The 19582-nt window shown below is 36.0% G+C and overlaps 1 long non-coding RNA gene across 16 annotated transcripts in view; it reads right to left on the reverse strand.

Annotated features, from left to right (window-relative positions):
- Positions 1–270: 270 nt before the first annotated feature.
- Positions 271–19582, reverse strand: part of LOC119232498 (uncharacterized) — a 134889-nt gene continuing 115577 nt past the window's right edge. For all 16 annotated transcript variants that reach the window (XR_008549605.1, XR_008549616.1, XR_008549611.1 and 13 more), the window contains 2 exons: positions 1526–1635; positions 271–480 (listed from right to left, as the gene is read on the reverse strand). This is a non-coding gene — a long non-coding RNA (uncharacterized LOC119232498). The remainder of the gene's footprint in view (positions 481–1525; positions 1636–19582) is intronic.

A 19582-nucleotide genomic window follows, 5' to 3' on the forward strand; every position in this document is an offset into this window, starting at 1 on the left:
TGATTCTCAACAATGAACACCTGAAATAGAAAATGTTACAATACATTGTTACTTCAATAAGATTAAAATAAATTAAAAAAATTAAAAATGTATAAGAACTAGAAAATATGTTCTATTTTTCCAGAAGGTTTACTAACCTAGCCCAGAAGACATATTGTAGGCGCAACAAGTACAGAAAATATTTTGGAAAGAATAAAAAAAATCAAACATCAGGAAAACATACACTGTAGAAAGAATAATGGTTTTACATAATTTAAATAATTTCTTTCATATTTATTACTTTTATCTGAAGTAAGGCAGTAGAAAGCTGACATCCATTTTCCTTAAAGCAGTTGTACACGGGCAAGATTAAGAGAGCATAGATTTTCAGAGGTCACATCATCCTGGTCCCTCTTCTCATTCATACTTCTTAAAAGAATTCTCCTCAGTGGTTTTTCTTCTGCATTCTTGTTTACTCCTCACCACTGTGCTGAAATGACCCTGATCAATTAGAAGTGAATTTATCAGTAAAGAAAATAACCATTTTAGTTCTGTTTTTCAACAAATACAATAAACATTTAATCCTTATTTCCCTGGCTTCATGGTGGCATTTGTCTGTTCTATATTTCCCCTCCCCCCTTGGCTTCAGTCCTCTGGTCTCTCCTGGTTCCCTGTGTATTACTTTTCCAAGGGTTTCCCTTCCTTTGCCTGTTTGTTCAGCGCTACTGGTTGTCTCGGCCCATTCAGGCTGCTATAACTAAATATCATGGACTAGGTGGATTATAAACCACAGAGATATATGTCTCACAGTTCTGGATGATGGCAAGACTAGATTCAGTATCTGGTGGGGACCTCTTGTCCACATCATGGGCAACCATCTTTTCTGGACTACAGAATGGTGGAAGGCTGAGGGGATCTCTCTGTAGCTTCTTTATAAAGGAACAAATACCACTCAGTACAGTTCCACCCTCATTTTCTAAGTATTTCCCAAAGACCCACCTCTTCATAACATCACCTTGTGGATTAGATTTCAGCATATGAATTTGTAGGGGGACGCAAGTTTTCAGCATACAGTATCAGTGTGTCTCAGGTGTTTTTTGTGGGTTTTTTTTTGTGCAGAAGAGCAGGGGGGTAGGCCAAAAGTATGGGGCATGGAAGGATCCACCAGAGACAAAGTAGAGAGCAGAGCAGGTAGATTTACCGAAATACACTGCTGTATTTACTGAAATACACTGTCTCACACAGCAAGTGAGACAGGAGAGGTCTGCTGCACCATGTGGGCTAGCTCCATGGCCAGTATTGCTATCCCCATGGAGGCGATAGCACTGAGATTCAACCCCTAGGCCACCAGGGAGGCCCATGACTCAGGTTTTACACTTGGTTCAAAGTGACCACATGATATCATCCACATGTATAGTTTTACCCTCCTTCTGTATTTTGATGAGCTTCAAATCTAATGTGTAAGCACTGAATTCCCAAAGCTCTAAGCTTGTCCACCTTGTGATCTATTGAACACTTGGATGTCCCCTGGGGAATTGAAACTCACCATGTCTGCACTTGCCATCTGAAAATGAATGTTAGCCCTGATGAAGAAGTGAGCTGTTTGTGAGACAGGAATAGGCATGGTGACACCTGACCAAGAATTCCATAGCTGTCCTGGTAACAAACAGAACTGTAGTGAGGGCACAGACTACTACCAATGCTTGTCTTTGGAGTGGAAACAAACCAACAACAGGAAAAAACAAAACAAAACAAAAACAAAACCGAAAAAAACACAGCAACGTTTACCAATAGAAACATTTCCATTATAAGCTATCAATACAAACACACAGCTTCATACAGAACTCAGTCTGGCAGAAAGCATCGCCATCCTGGGATGAATGAGTCTTCCTGGCCTCAGTGCTGCAGACTCTTGGGTTGCCCAGAGCGGGGTCTAACTCTAACAAGAAATTTTCAAATGGTTAAGAACATTAGCATCAAACTGATATAATGAGAAGAAATGAAAAGAGAATATTGAAGCTGGAAATGTAAGGGAGGGGAAAAAAGCATTCATAAATTATATAGAAATCAAATAATGATTCAGTTACAGTTTTACAGTGATTCTTGAAATTTATTCCCAAAGACTAGTGAATTTTCTTCACTATAAACATTTTCTACTTTTTCAGCTGTGAAGAGATTAAAAAATATGCATGTGTGTGCACATACATATATGTGCATGTACATACACATGCATGGGCTTTCTATTGTCCATTCTTGAAAAAAAAATTGCAAAACAGATACCTAGGAATACTTGGTATGTACTTATTTCTATTTATATATTTTTTAGAAGTAAATAATCACACATTATTAGGAAAAGATATATTACCTTCTATGATATCATTTCTCATCTCATTCTCAGTATATATCACTTTGTATTTTTTTAAATGTGGTTTTTAGAGACTGTTCAGCACACAGACGTAGGGAATAGGTACATGCATGCATATACCCACATGTCTATATTTCATGCCTATCTCTGTGTGTTTACTCTCTTCATAGATAAATGCATATATAGGTTGATAAATAGATACAGATAGATAACCAGAATTGACAGATGATACGTATAGATAGTATGCAGGTGTTCATCTTTTATTTTTAATACCAACTGAACAGACTCCACATGGTTTAGTCTATCTTGCCACTTATACTTCCCTTTGCTGACATACAGTTCTGATTTTTATTATCTTTCAGGGATGTTTTGAAGTTTCCTTCTTTTTTTTTTTTAAAGATTTATTTATTTATACAAGCACTGGGTACAGTCAGAAGCACGGGAGGGTGAGAGAATTCACCAGAGCCAGAGCGGAGAGCAGAACAGGCAGACTGATGAAGTACACTGCTGAGGGGAGCAGCGGGCGGCAGGAGAGGTCTGTGCACCATGTGGGACCCTCACCTGGTGGCCGGGGCTCGAACCAGCGCTGCAGGGGCTGCGGGCAGCTTTGCAACCTAGAGCTCAACCGCTGCGCCACCGGGGAGGCCCTCTTTCTTTTTTTTTTAATTTATTGATTTATACAAGATCTGGGGTACAGGCCAGAGGTGTTGGAGTGTGAGAGGATTCACCCAAGACAGTGCAGAGAGCAAAGCAGGCAGACCAACCAAAAGCACTGCTGAAGGAGCCAGCGAGGGAGACAGGAGAAGTCTGCAACGCCATGTGGATCTCTCCCTGGCTGGAATAGAACCCACACTGCAAAGGCTGTGGACAGCTTCACAGCGCTGCCCTCAACATGCTGCGCCGCCGGGGAAGCCCCTACTTCTATCTTTTAAACTGGATGTCTAATTATTTTATTTTTTTTATTGTTTCTGCAAATGAAATTTTCTCTTTTTTCTCTACCCGAGTGTTGTTTCTGTATATGAAAGATATGGTGTGTGTGTGTGTGTGTTACAGCTATGTTGCTACCTTGTTTTATAATTGATTTTCAAGGATTTGCTATGTATATTATATCATCTGCAGTAAAAACAGGTTTACTCGTTTCTCCAATATTATATTTCTTTCATTTAACTGAATTTTTAAAATATTTCCTGCATATTGTTAACATAAAACAAACCTTTGTTGGTCCCTCGCTAGGTGTTTACCCTCACAAATGTATAGATAAATCAACTGAAACTTGGAAAGAATAGGTTAGGATTCAATATAGCTTCCTTTGCATCTTCACCTCAATTTAAAAAAAAAAATCTTTACTGCAGTCTTCTTTAAGATATTGGAATTGTAGAAATGTGTCTACATGGAAAACTATTGCAAATGTCAGTATGTTATGACTTCCAATTTTATTTCTGAGCATAGAAACTTTCTCTGTGTGATTTGGCTTTTATATCTGCGAGGCTCCCATTTACTTCTGTGTAACAACACACAGAATGGAGATGTTCGGCTTTGCTCTCAGACACATCTGGGGCATTTAAAAGTGTCTTTTCTTGTTGCTGTTTTTTTTTTTTTAAAGATTTATTTATTTATACAAGACCTGGGGTCCAGGCCAGATGCAGCGGAGGGTGAGAGGATTCACCAGAGACAGAGTGGGGCACAGAACAGGCAGACTGACAAACTGCTGTCGGGAGCAGCGGGCAAGACAGGAGAGGTCTGCTTCGCCATGTGGGATTCTCACTGGCAGGCCGGGATTGAACCCGCGCTGCAGAGGCTGCAGACAGCTTCATAGCGCTGCGCTTAACTGCCTGTGCCACCGTTGCTGTTTATATTGTTTCTGCTCCTTTTGGGTGTTATCATGTGTAAATGTTTGAGAATAAGAATAAAATGCTTCAAAACTGTATCATTTTTGCCTTTAAAAAGTTACTTTCTCCATGCATGCATAGCTAATGGGTTCTTATTATTCATTTAATTTGAATTCATTTAATTGACACTTACTACAACTAGAATCTTGTTTAATTCTGATATTATTGAGGTGAATGCAAGGAGTGTGGTGTCTCTTGATATGCTACATTATTATCAAGATTAGACTGTCAGCTTGAGCTTCGCTTTCTGTTTTTAAATAAATATAAGATATCTATGAACACATCCCAAAAATTTGACCCTCACCAGAGCTAAATTGATTCTTGGAAGCTTGTTAAAAGCATTTTATGTTCAATGACACATTAACTCTATTACTTTAGACCTATGGTTCTCAACAGTGGATCTCTGCTATTATTATAACTTAGTTTCTTAAAATTCTTAGAGTTTACAACAACTGAAATTAAATTGTTTTGTTTGTTATCACACATTAATATGTCTCCTTCATTAAAATGCAAGCTGTATTATTTAAAAGTGAATTAGCTCCTAATATATCAATAGTTACTGGAAGGAGTATGGGTTCTATAAATACTATAGAAAGGCCTGTTCTGAGATTTTTATTGCTGTGTCCACCTAAAATTGTGATTTTTATTAATTTATTTACACATTCAAAAAACATTTATTTAACATCTATTAAGAATGAGACACTGTTCAGAGGGTTTGAAACACCCATTATGAAGATAATGTCAGCCTTGTGGCTTTTTTATATGTCACAGCAAGGTGGGGAATTTTACATCAGACAACTTGACCGTCTAATAAGCCCCAAACCATATTAGTCTCAGTAGTGTGATAAGATGGGAATATCACATTTTTATTTGTTGAGGAATTTTTTTATGACAGACATTCTTAAAATTAGAGCTGTAGAATATAAATTACAACATTGGCTAGTGTAAAACTGTGCCTCTCTTTTCAAAAACATTTTTAGAGTTTTAACTGTGCTTGGAGAGAAGAAATGAAACTCGTTGAATATAAATGTTGCCGTTTTCAACCTGGATTCAACCCATTTTCCTTCTTTCACTACCACTTCAGATGTCTCCATGCTTATAATGTGTATTGTTTATTTTTTATATATCAATTGTGGATAAATAACTCAGGCACCAAAGTGTTAAAATTTTAAAATAGAATAACATGCCAAGTATTCTAGAACGTTTTAGATTGGCAAAATGCTTTTATGTGACACGAGTTATCTAAAATGACTGTAAACATATTCACAATGCACAAACCATGTTTCTTAAAATATACTATGTCCATATACAGATACAGAGAGCCACATAATTTAAACTTAGGTAAAACCAAAAATGCATAATGGATGAAGTCAATCGTCTATATAGTGGTGGAACATTAACGAAGAAATGTGGGTACTGCAAATGGAAGGCCCGCAAAGTGCTGCCACCTAGTGGGGATTTGCTGCAAGCTCCGCGACCATTCTGATAGTCATCTTGGTTTTCTACTCGGTACTTAAACTTTAGTAAATAAATGTGTAGTTTGCAAGGTGTAAAATTTGATATGTGTTGGAAGATTAGTTTTAAAAAATCTTGAATTTATATATGGAAATCAATAATGTTAAAAAGAACATTTGTAAAAGATAGCCTTAAATTTTTGGCTTTACTTTTTGAGGTTGTAATAAATTAGGAAATGGGAAAATCTTAACAATCCTCGTTAAGTATTTTTTTCTTCAAGGGAAAAAATGTGACTTAACTGTTTCTATATTTCTAATATATACTTGTTTACTGAACTGCAATTGTTATGAAATCAATGAAGAATGTTTTATGGGAGATGAGAAATTTCTTGGGACATTTACTTCTTTTCTCATATACAAGAAACCACGTGAAATTAATTCCACTTGTTGTTTCATTACACTTTGTAACCATCTCTCTTCCAATGTGCTGCAGAAAAATTATAAAAGACATTAGTGACAAAATTTTGTACCCGGATATTTTGGAGCAATCATTTCTGGAGTCCAAATATTCTCTGAAGGAATTGTTTCCTTGCAAAGACTGCAGGAAGGTGTCCAGTTTTCGTCTTAGTGAGAATCTTCATAGGAGAGTTGCTATATTCTAAAGGTAAAATACAAACTATGTTTTGAGACAAATGTGCTAGTTTCTTTCCCCAATTGGTAGCAAGGTACACGAGAAAATGAGTGAGGTAATTTTCGCCACTAGATGGCGATATTGTCATTTAGAGGAGAGCAGCGCCTGGCTTCTATTTTTCTGCCCTTAGAATCAAATTATGTATGTCCTCTGTGACCCACAGCTTGCATTTTCCATCACCCCTCCCCCCAACACACACAAACACACAATAGTGAGCTTGTGCTGAAAGGCAAGGAGCAAAACTAAAAGACAACACACCATTTCATGAGTTATAATGGATTGGCCACAATGGAGCTACAAAATAAATTCAGAGACATATCCAACGATGAGTCTGACATTGTAATTACGGGAATGGAGCGCAGGTTTCTCTTGAAGCATCAATGCATTTTACATGGGTAGGATATAGCTGTAATCCGATCAGCTGCAACTGCCACAGTAACAGAAGGACCCTAAAAATAGAATCCCTATGGTAATCTGTCTGGATTACTAAATTCAGTGACGGCTTGGCAACAAATCAGGGAAATGTTTGCGGAAAAGGATTTAAATATATCATGAAGTTTTATCTGCATTATGGAGAAATCCACAAGGCCCCCAATTCAGAGCTACTGCTTCAGGGGCTGCTTCCAAACAATCAAGCTCATTTTGTCAAAACATCACCTTTCTGTCCTCCTTTTGAGATTTAATGATGTTAAATCCATTAGTGGAGGCAAAAAAGAAAAAGAAAAAAGCTTTCAAAAGGAGTCTGTCTACACCATTCCCTGATGCCAAAATTGAAGCCCCCGGCATCTTTATAGGTAAAACATTCACTTTATGACGGTGCTAGAGAAGTTAATCAGGAGGCAATGTGGATTGTTATGCAAACATTTGAAATAAATAAAGGTAGGCTGCTTTTTTGTTGTTGTTGTTAACTATACAAAGATCTGTATGATGCATCATAGCTACATAGCAAAGGGGGTTAAACACTGAGATGTGTTATTGCCTGAAGAGGAAAATATATTTGTTGGCTATAAACTCAGATTCAGGATCTTGAATCAAACAAAGCCAGTACTTCTGGTCTATCTATTAATTACTTCAGGGCTCTCATTACAGTTTCCCTACATGTCAGGATGTTTCACACAGTCCTTTGGCTCTTCAGTCCATTTTCGGATCCAAGAAAAATCCCCAAGGTTTACTTTGCTCAGGTCACCGATATTCAGCATTTTTTTTTTCTTCTTTGCAGCTTACTAATCTCTTGCCACTTCTACAGACTTCTTTTATCTCCCAAGATGCTTGAAGCTCCCCCTCTGCCTCACCCTGGTTGTCCCCTAAACAATTTTATAGTCTTTTTAATTGTTTTACTGAAAAAAATGCTTAAAAATATCTGTGGGTGACTAAATAGCAAATATAGGAGGATTTAGAGAGAGCAGGCAAATATCTCTTCTAAATCCTTTATCTCTTTCTGGCATTATGGTGTTTAAATTTTACAACCCTTGAAAATGTACCCAGTTCTAGGCAAAAATAAATAAACAAAATCTTTTTAAAAAATGTTAATCTGTCTTTCATTGCTTGACTCCTCCTAAACCACCCAGGACACTTTTGGTTTCACATGGGTGATAGTCTTCAGGAAGACATACAATCCAGAAACTCTGGCCACTGGCTTGGTAGCTCTCTTTCTATTTCCTTAAAACTATGTATACTTATTTTAGAGTCTTATTTTTTGTGTTTTGGTAGGAGTGGGAAGAGGTGAGAAGTTCTTTTAATTAATCAATAGTCAGGTATGCTGCAGTTCTCATTACTTTTGCTTTAGCAAGCTCACCTAATTTCAGAATCCCATCAATATTGGAAATTTTGATAGCAGTCAATAGATTTATCATCAACATGAAGTTACACAAGTGTGAAATAGGGTAATGAAGGACTGTCAAGTGGGACAAATGATAACCAATGTGTAGCACATTTTCTTAAACACTACGATTTTTAATATATAAGCAAGTTATTTATTGTCTTTGATACCATATTAAATTTCTTTTTCACTAATAAATTTATATAGCATAGAAATTCTGCGGGTTAACACCAAAGTATTGGTAAATGTTTTAGTTTTAAGTTGTAGTGATCTGTATGGCTAATAGGACTGTAGGCATCCCTAAATATATACAGTGAAACTGCCCAATAACACAAATCAATAAACTTCTGAATTTACTAGAAAGATAGGTTCATACTGATATTTTTCCGTACTAGGCAAGAAAATGCTTATACTTTTCTTCTTTATACGATTCAGTGGGATAAAGTTTTCTGATGAATGACTAGAATATGTTTATTACTTGATATATTACTACAATTAATACCAGTGGACACCCAAATAATTTTGCTATCATTTAGGAATAATTGGTTTCACTTTATATTTATTCTTTCCCCTTTCCTTTTGGTTCCTTAAATAATAGAAAATCACTTCTCCACTGATATGTTGAATATTAAACTCAGCTTTTCTTCATTTATTTTGTCCAAGTAGAGCTAGCCTATTTACGTTTACGAAAACATAGAAATAAGTGAAAAAAGTAAAAAAAATTAGCTGAGCAACTAGATAGAGAATATTTTAAAGTGCAGTTTATATACAGTAAAATGCATAAAGCTTAAATGTTCCGTTTAATGAGCTTAATGATTATACAATATTTTGAAGTGCAAGGATAGTGGCAATATGTTTGCAAATATTTAGAAGCACTGCAAATCATAATTTATATCCATGATCTTTCCTCAGTCTTTGTTCCTTGTGTCTTTGATCCCTCTGTAAAATATATTTCAGGTTTTTTTAAAAAATCATTCTTTTCCCTTTTAAATTCACTCAGATTTTTCCTCCTCACATCCAACTACTCTTTGCTCATTTTCTTTCCTTTTCCCATAACTGAAAGCCTTTCTCCAGATTTAGTCTTTGGCCACCGACTTAGCTCAAACTGGATATAGATTGCATATGAAAATGAGAACTTGAGCATGAATAACTTTCAAAGCTTAACCCCCATATCGCCAACAACTCAGAATATTTGGCCAAATGTTAATTTCACTTCTACCTACAATAATGCTTATATTGGATAGATTGAATTACCAAATATCTATTGAACCTTCTTATGGGAAAAAGTGCTAAACATTGTGGAGAATGCAGACAGTAAGGCCTAGTTTTTGTCCACAAAAGACTTAAGATGAGCTCAGGGGAACAAAGCAGGTATACAGTGACTGTAGTAAAGTAAAGGAAATATTTTTTAAAAGTTGTATAAAGGAGAGTGCAAATCATACTCAGCAAATCTTCAAAGAGGAAGTGGGTGGACCTAGAAATAGTAGGATTGTTTTCCCAAGCAAAGAAATCCAGAAAAACAGCCTATAGAGAAAATTGCAGAAATAGTTGCTGATTTGAGTTAGTGGGTATGTGTGCAGAGGGGTAGTTTGGATTTTTAGTTTATTACATGTATGTCTAATGTATTATTGGCACTTCCAGAAAGACATATTGAAAATGTAGCAGTATATGATTTGAATGTAGAAAACTGAGAGTACACCTATGGGTATGAAATCTATTTTCATAAAAGCAAAAGTTATGAGCTGTGATAGTAAGATTATCTAATAGAAAAAACACAAAGAAGAAAAAAGAATCAGGCTCTGGATTTGAGGATTTTCTTTTCTTTTTCTTTTTCTTTTTTTTTTAAAGATTGATTTATTTATACAAGAACTGGGGTACAGGCCAGATGCACGGGAGGGTAAGAGGACTCACCAGAGACAGAGCAGGGAACAGAACAGGCAGACTGATGAAATACACTGCTGAGGGGAGCAGCGGGCATGACAGGAGAGGTCTGCCGTGCCATGTGGGACCCTCGCCAGCCGGCCGGGATCGAACCAGTGCTGCAGAGACTGCAGACAGCTTCACAGCGCTGCGCTCAACTGCCTGCGCCACCAGGGGAGGCCCTGGATTTTCAATAAAATAATTTATCCTGCTCAATTCCAGCCCTCAGTTTATTTAATCATATAGCTTATTCTATTTGAAGTATTAGTACTTTCTAGATTTACTCATGAATTACCTGTAAAAGTCTGCCTTAGACATTGGCATTTGAAAGTGATATTCAAGTAGATACAATAAATATTCATGTTTTAAAATTATCATAGTTTTATCCTCTTAATAATGTACATTCCAGACCGCAAATTATCCTGGTCATTTTTTTTCTCTGATGCTCTTCTGAAATGTCTCCTTAAGTTACTACTTATTGTAATGCTTTTTGTCATTACAGAGTAATAAGTCAGAAGTAGCTGATTTGGAAAACTTTTCTGTGACTTGCAAAATTGTGATTATTCATGTTTTTCATTATTTTCCCGATGTCCTTTTAGATTGAGAATGAGGTCAATAATAATCCTAGAAATCCCCTATGTTTCAAACTCATTACTTTCATGTTCTGCAAATGATGATCCTGATTTTTATCATTTCTTTGCTTTTCTGTATGATTTTATTATGTAAAGAAGTAATACAATTCTAGGGTTTTTTTGAATGGATAATATTATATGTGTCAGTTTATGTCTTACTTCATTAACTAAATATTGTTCATAATATTGCATATAGTTATAGTTCTTTAATTTTCCTTGTAATAGAGCTATTTCATTGTATTTTACCTACACATTATTTTTTGATGAACATTTGAGTTGTTCCCATATTTGTATTAAGAATTATGTTGCTCTAAGTTTATGAAGGTTTTTAAAAATTGAAAACTCTAAGTAAAAGGAGCAATACTACCTGTTTGTGATTGGAAAACTTATATTTTGACGATGTCAATTCTCCCAGATTAACTGATAAATTCAGAATAATCTTAAAAGAATTGCCACTTCTCTCCCTAACTTTTCTAAACACTGTTGCCTCAAGTTGGCCTAAATCAGGGTTTTTATTCTATCATTCCCCATTAAAACCTCCAGCGATTCTCTACTCTCTGGAGATGTGCTGTTTAATGGTAATACCACTAGCCTCATGTGGCTACTTATATTTAAATTTGAATTAATTAAAATCAAATAAAATTAAAATTCAGTTTCTCAGTTGTACTAACCACATTTCAAGTGCTCCATAGCCAAATATGCTTACACTACCAGACTTCACAAAAATAAAGCCTTTTTTCCTTACCGCTTTTTTCCTAAACAATGATCACAACTACCTTTGGTAGATATATAGATATTTATCTACATTTGGGGGGGGGGTTAACTATTGATATATATTACTACTATGTGTTCTCACGAATTCTTTTGTTTGTGGATGTTTCAAGTTGACAGTAACTTTCTTGATAGAGGAATAGTAATTGTTGCTTCTATGCACTCCCTTTCTATTAAGCACTGCTAATCTGTTGGCCACTGATGATGTCAGCTCTCATAGATGATAGCATGTCACTCCTTAAACAATGTGATTTATCTGCTGACTTGCCTTTCTAATGAAAACATAACTTTCAACAGTAGTGCTGCTCTATTTTTCCATTGTTACCAACAACTTCCTTTCTCTGTAACCTTGACATATATGGAAGAAGGCTTCCTTTCAATGTCAAATCCCTTGCAAGAGCCTTTCCCAACAGTTCCCCAGCAGCGCAAAATGTACACTTCTGTCTCTCCCACTACAAACACCCTCACTGCATTCCTGATCACTAGGTGCTGGTGGCCAGGGCTGTTCACTGACTGTGTAATGCTAATTACTTGTGCATTGGCCCTAGAGTTGAATAACACAGATCATTAATGGGTTAGTATGCCTTTCATATCTAATTTCCCAAGTTAAATTTAGATCTGTTGTTATTGGCCACATGTCATAGGTTGATACGTGCCATATGTAATATTTTCAGAAAGCTTTGTTAAATGTTGGTTTAAAAAGAATTGGTATACTCAGTGCACCTCTCAACAACTGAAGCCCCCCTGTCCCTGGCAATCTCATCAGAGCTGACATTAATGTGGTCTGACTCTCTCCTTTACCAGTTTAGCAGAGAAGCCAAAGATTAACTACACTGGAGGCTAAAAACATAGTCTGTTCAGGTTTCATTTTAGTAAACGACCCATTTTGCTGGCTGGTTTATTATTGTGATGTAGTTTATACTAGGACACTTAGTTGCTGATGATTCTGTGACAACAATGATGGAAGGAAAAAAAAAAAATAAGGGAATGAGAACTCCAATTATATCTATTGGCTATTGTCCTTGCTCTGCATCAAGAAATACCCACACTACTAAATTATTCTGTATCTGTCTAGTAACAGTGTTTGCTCTCCCTGCCTGTCAAGGAAAATTCTTCATTACATACCTCAAATGCATGGATTTCTTTCACTAGGCACTGCTGTCTCCCATATTTTAAGAATTACCTTGCTCTTTAACACAAATGTCCTAGAAAGGGCAGACATCAGACCCTTATATCTTGGCATTTGTCTGCTGTCTAGTCTCCTACTTTGATTAGTAGAATCATGTTTTTAAAGGTGCTGTCTTAATCCTCTTCTCATTTCTACCCTACCTTGAATCGATTCATTGGCATTTAACCGTAACTATAATTGCAACATTTTTTCCCTTTTCTTTTTTTTTTTGGTCTCTGCTGTCATGATTTTTACATCTTAAAAACAAAAATATATTTAATTATTCCCTGGGAGATAAAAAGACTGTTTTTGTTGATTGTATTCTGTTTCGTTTTATTTAAAGAATGGTCACTTTCTTGTGATCAGTATGATAATTTTTTCCTAGATTTTCTACTTTCACCCTTGTGATAGTCTTTTTTTTTTAAAGATTTATTTTATTTTTATACAAGAGCTGGGGTACAGGCCAGAGGTGTGGGAGGGTGAGAGGACCCACCAAAGGCAGAGTAGGGAGCAGAACAGGCAGAAGGACTGAAATACACTGCTGAGGGGAGCAGTGGGCACGACAGGAGAGGTCTGCTGCACCATGTGGGATCCTCGCTGGCCTGCCAGGATGGAACCCGCACTCCAGAGGCTGCAGACAGCTTCACAGCATGGCACTCAATCCGCTGCGCCACCAGGGAGGCCCACCCTTGTGCCCTTGTGATATTCTTATAGACCCTACATAGCAAGAGCAAAATTATGTAAAAAGTTTCACATTTTGTGTGGAGAATTGCCAATGCTTCTTTTATCTGGCCAATATAAACAAATGGGTGAAGTATCAGAATCATGGAGATATATATATATATATATATATATATATATATATATATATATGTATGTATATATGATGTTTGTTACAATGAAACTGTTGTATTAGGCTTGCTATGTAAATGTCTATAAACTTTTGGACTATTAGTTCTCTAGTTATGGAAGCCCATGGCTTGATTTTATCACGTAAGCAAGTTCGTTGGGGGGTGTGCTTAATTGGTTTATGTAAATTGTACTGTGGAATATTCCCTTAAAAACAATCAATACACTACAAATTGTGACTCATTCTTATTTACGTTCTTATTTAGTAAAGTCGTTTCTCTAATGACTGCTTCTAGGCAACATTTTATTAGTCTAGTGTGAGATACTGAACATACTCAGGAGAGAAAAAGATAGGACTGATTTCAACATAGTCATTAATTCAGGCTGTTTCCTCTTTCAGTTAGTTCAAAATAAGGGAGTTATGTTAAGTCTGTTATTTATTTCCCCCTACTTTAAAACACACACTTTTAAAATCCCAATTATTCAAACATATAAAACCCTAAACCTCTTTCTTTTTAGAAATGCTACCAGAAGATACTACAAAGTGGAAAGAGTGTAGTGTTTATGAGTTTGGTATATTGAGCCTAAGAAAGAAGTGAATGAACCCTTCTAAAAGGTCATCACAAATAATTAAAACAATAAAGAAAAAAAATAAAGTCTGCTTTTCTAAAATGATTCCTCTTCTTATGTCCTTCATAATGATGCAAGAGGTTGAATGTTTTGTGTACCAATTTATCTTCACTTATCAATTCCTCATATTTAACCAGTTGAGTGATCTTGAAAACTGTCAGGGACTTGTCTTTGTATAGGGATTTAAAATGTTCCTGCCTCTGTGTGTGTGTGTGTGTAAATGTGTGCATGGGTATAGATTACTTATTTTTTTTCCTATCTGAAGCTGAGTGAGAGGGGAGGGCAGAGAAGAGTTTCCTGTTTCCAAGTTGCTCATTTGGACAGCACTTTCTAGTAACATGGCAACCACAGTCATAAAAACACAGTATCTCCTTATCAATGACTCTTTCTGTAAATACTCCCTCCCTTCAACTGAGTTGTAAATACTCCCCAACAACACTTAACCCCAGGGACACAAATTGACAACACAGTACTACATTGTTCAAGGGAAATAGGGTATTCTTTTCAAGCTATCATAGTGTCAGATACTTTGTCTGCTCCCTTTCACGGTTCCTAATATTTGATGTCTTCAAATTGTGATAACTAGCTATGATCATTATGGTTCACATTATAGATTGCCTTATAACATTGTGTGTAATAGTAGAATTACTTTCCTTCTACTTTTCTGACAAAACCTACCCTAGATTTTTGGTGAAAATATAGGAAATTGGAAATAACTCCTAATTATTTTCAAGTAACTTTCATTTTATACTTTTTGTTGATGGTGGACAAAGAAATGAATTTGTTATATTCCTCAATATATGTCTCTATGTCTCTACGTCTCTATCTATCTATCTATCTATCTATCTATCTATCTATCTATCTATCTATCTACTTATCTATCTATCAGTCTATCTATCATCTCTCTGAGTTATTTAACTTAATTTCATATAAAGAATCATGGCTAAACTGAAGAGACTACTCACTTTAGTATAGATGTGGAGTTAAGTAATATTTTCCTGATCCCTGGCCACTAAAGAGAACTTCCACAAAGGGTTTTTATAATTATTTAGTGGAAATAAGTTGTAAAAAAGAGGAATATATCTGAATTATTCCCTTCATGAATCAACTTCCTTTACTAATGAGCATGATGTTATAATTCTACCATAAGCAGTAATTTTAAGCTGTTTCTTAGTAGTGGTAATTGATTTGTATTATTTTTTTCATGTATCTACCCAAGGTGAGACATATCATCTTGGTTTCACAATGCATTATTATAAATAAATGAACCAAATAGACCCTACTCTCCCTGCAGACATGACAAAGGGGAATTTTCTTAACATGTGGCATATAACCTATACCCATTACTTCAGCTTTTCTCTGACAATTCTGTATAAAGAGATTTTAAAAAAAGAATGTAGTGAAAGAAGATTACGGGAAGGAAGATTATGGGGACAAGGAAGATGTCTGGGTATTCAGAACTATTTTTGAGGACTTTCAAGCATTTAGTGTATGTTACTTATTAGTTCATAAGTCTTTCTCCTCTAGAGACTATGCACTTAATGAAAGCAAGAACTGTATGTCTTATTTATATTTATTCATATTGATATTTCCAACACTGAATACAGTGTATAGAACATGGATGTTTGATGGATTTCAGTTGAATGGATAGTAGTAATTAAGCTCTGTAATAATATAATGATGAGCTCAGTGCCTAGCGTATAAAAATAACATTCTGGGTTAGCATCTGGGATAAAAAGCAAAGGAAAAAAGTGAGAAATTCTACCAGGAAGGAATTTCTAACACATATATAAGGATGATGAATCATAATTCATTCGTATTACTTTGATTTCCTCCAGAGAAGACTCTGAGACAATGGCTCAAATACAGTAATTTATTGTATAGAAGGTGACTATCGGAAACTCAGAAGGGGGGTAAGAAAGTTAGACATGGAAGGGAAGACAGCCAATAAATGGTGCACTGATGCAAATTCCCACTTTAGGAAACTAAATTGGGGAGTTTTAGGAGGCATATTAGAACAAATATCTCAGTGTTATCTCCCCTAATGTATAGGAATGGTGAAGGGACCTCAGGGGATGTTAATTCTCTAGCACTTTTACCTGTCACTGCAGGGGTGAAACATGGGCTCTGAGAAGGGATAATCCTCATATGAAGGAGTGCAAAATTTGGACATTGGAAGAAGGGGTAGCATGCAGAGTCTAATAGAAAGCACATCCCATCATGAGTATTTAAGAAATAAATAAAATATTTTTATTGAAATTTATGTTTATTTCTCAATGCTGATTAGCTTGTTAGAACATGACTACTTTTCAAATGCTTGGGCCAAGCTACTAAATAAATGGAAATGCTAGGTATTAATTTTGGTCTAGATGCCATAAAAGCATTACTAATTTTAAGGATGCAATGTACCAAGAAATTTTAAGAAATTTCTATGTAAACTGATGAGAACAGCCTTTCTATGCAGTGTATGATGGACTGTATGAGTCTATAAGACAGACTTCTGTAAAGTCATTTGGTCTTTTAGAAGTTGGGACAATCTCACATAAATTTGCATACACTGTTTCTGTATAAATGGAAAACATATCATATGTTGATATGTTCTTTCTGGTAATGTAATTTTTAATAAAAAAAATGAGGCTACAATTTTCCTTATATTGTCTTTGGGCTTTCAAACACCCAGAGCCCTTGACTTCAGAGAGTTTCTCAGATCTTCCATTGGCATCTTTGCTTAGATAAAACAAGAAGGTAGTTCTGGCTTGAAATCTTTGTTTTTACATTATCTTTTCAGCAGCTTATAGACAAATATCTACCCAGTCATGACAAATATGAATGTCATTGGGAGATATGTTTTTAAGTCTCATCACAGTTCCAGTCCTTAATTCCAACTGTGTGCATCTCTTTCTGTTTTACACATTTTTAATTGTTTATATTTTATATATTATTGTCTTTATATTTTAGATTTCTATTTTTATTTATTTACGTATAGAAGAACTGGTGTACGCCAGAGGTGTAGGGTGGGGGTGGTTAGAGGATTCACCAGAGACAAAGTGGGGAGCAAAACAGGTGGATCTACTGAAATACACTGCTGAAGGGAGCAGCAGGTGAGACAGGAGAGGTCTGCTGTACCATGTGGGTCAGCTCTCTGGCCAGGGATTGAACTCATGCTGCAGTGGCTGGTGATAGCGTGATAATGCTGAGTCTTAACCCCTGTGGCACTAGGGAGGCCCATTACTGTAAGTCTTTAAAATAACTTTTGGAATACACAAGGAATATTTTCAAAAGTACAGAGATGAGTGGTAAATAAAAATGAATGCACAACAGGTAGATAAAATATAGATTATCAGAATCACAATATCATAGGCATAGCATAAGAATGCCTATTGAATACTTACCACACCGAGACCCTATGCAGTTTATATGTATGTACACTTTCATCCTAACAGCACCCTTTTAGGTTCTATTATTCCATTAGGGTCACATTCATTCTGCTGATACTGTTGCCTCATACTCCCTAGGGCTTTACTGTGTAGCACATGGAGTTCTGACTTTTAAATGCCACACTCTGCCTCTCTTTGCCCAGTGGCATTTTTCATAGCTAGAGCAGGTTTGTTCTCTTTCAGAGCATTCTGAAAGTATAGTAGAATTCGTACAATCTGTTACTATCCCCCTCAGTGGTGTTTGGTGAGATGATTTCCCAAATAAATAGTCTGTACTCAAATATTCATTTCAGACTCTGGGGGAACCAAAACTAAGACCTACCTGAACATTCACTTGTGTATCCATACACACATAAATATAAAACTGCCTTAAAGTGGGGAGATAATGAGATGTATGAATCTGGGACTGGGAAAGCATTATGACAGCCTTGCATATTAGGAATTCCTCTGAAGGAGGCATGAGAGTCGAATGGATCACATCTTCACGAAGGGCACTATAAAAATATGGACTCAAGTTGTGAAAAGTAACCAAATACATGTTAGTCTTAAGTAGAGAAGGCAGAGGGAGGACGAGGTGACCCCAGTTTACATAGTCATGACTAACATGCTATAACCACAGACCAGTGATGGAGGGATGATAAAAATAGTCAGTTACTTACTGACTCTGGATTTTCATTTTCTCCCATTATTTGGTTAAATGATTGGGGGGGTAATGCATAATTATATATAAGTCTGATATCCTCAGATTTGAAATGTTGGCAGCTATAGTATTGTGGGTGTGTAGGGGAGGTGGCAGGAAATAAACTGGGTACTCTATTCACACATGTAAAACACACCCACACTGCATCCACCCATGTTGAGGAGGAAAGAAGCTATATTGGTCAAGGAAATGTGTTAAGATGATTTTTCAATTGCTTAATATCACTAGAACTGTTTTTTATTGATGTTATGTCTCTCGGATACTGGCATTTCTAAGAATTGTGATCAGCAGTAAATTCGGATGAGAATGAGGCTTTCTTAAGATCCCTGACTAATTTTGTTTTGTTTAGCCTTTAAAAATGCTTAATTTTTCAGTCATTTTCACCTTATTAAGCAATATCATCATTTGCTCTAAAGATTATTTTTCTTCTCAGTTACATTTCTATTTTGTTGTAATTTAAAATCTTAGGGTCGTGGTAGGCACGAGTGTGTGTGTATGTGTGTGTGTGTGAGAGAGAGTGAGTGTGTGAGTACTGAAAAGTCAATTACCAATGTTATTTAATATGATTGCTTGAAACTAGGTATGATCTCATTCGGCAGGCCATTCAGAACTCATTGGAAGCTGTGTACTTCTGCCCCGTCATTAGAGTGTAGGCTCTGTGTATGAAAGTTCATTAACATATTATGGATATATAATTTCTACCTAAAAAAAAAGAAAAACAATTACCTACCATGAGAGGAGTTCTGTTTTAAACTTCAACAGCTTCTCTGGCTTCCTTCTTTTTTGAGTCTACCTTCTCCTTACCTCTGGGTATTTGTTTTTAGCTAGAGAGCCTGGATCATTTAAGATCTCTCAAAGTAGGTTGTATAGAAGTAAAAATGGGTTAGGTAAAACTGAGGTTACTACAAATTACATGATGTCTCATTAAATAACTAATAGGAAATGAATATTTGGAAAAGCACTGCTCTTAAAGTAGAAAGTAGACATGGCCATTTACCTGCTGTTTGACTCTGGGACACTACTGACCTTTGGGAACTTTGGTGACTTTCAATGGGATCTGTAAGGTCTACCTTGAGGGTGGTTGGGAATAGAAGAGGGTATGTGTAGAGAGTTTTTAAAGAGTTCAGAGCTGTATAAATACAAAGTTATTACCATCATTATTTGCTTAGCAGGCAGCCATGTACAAATCATTTTAATGTGTATTGTTGAACTTGGTTTTCAGGAATAAATTGCAGATGAGAAAGAAGAACCATCCATTGCACACTTGAGAACACTGAG

Source organism: Talpa occidentalis, unplaced genomic scaffold, assembly GCF_014898055.3.
Source record: "Talpa occidentalis isolate TD23 unplaced genomic scaffold, MPIMG_talOcc4v2.1 talOcc4.7, whole genome shotgun sequence".
Lineage (NCBI taxonomy): Eukaryota > Metazoa > Chordata > Mammalia > Eulipotyphla > Talpidae > Talpa > Talpa occidentalis.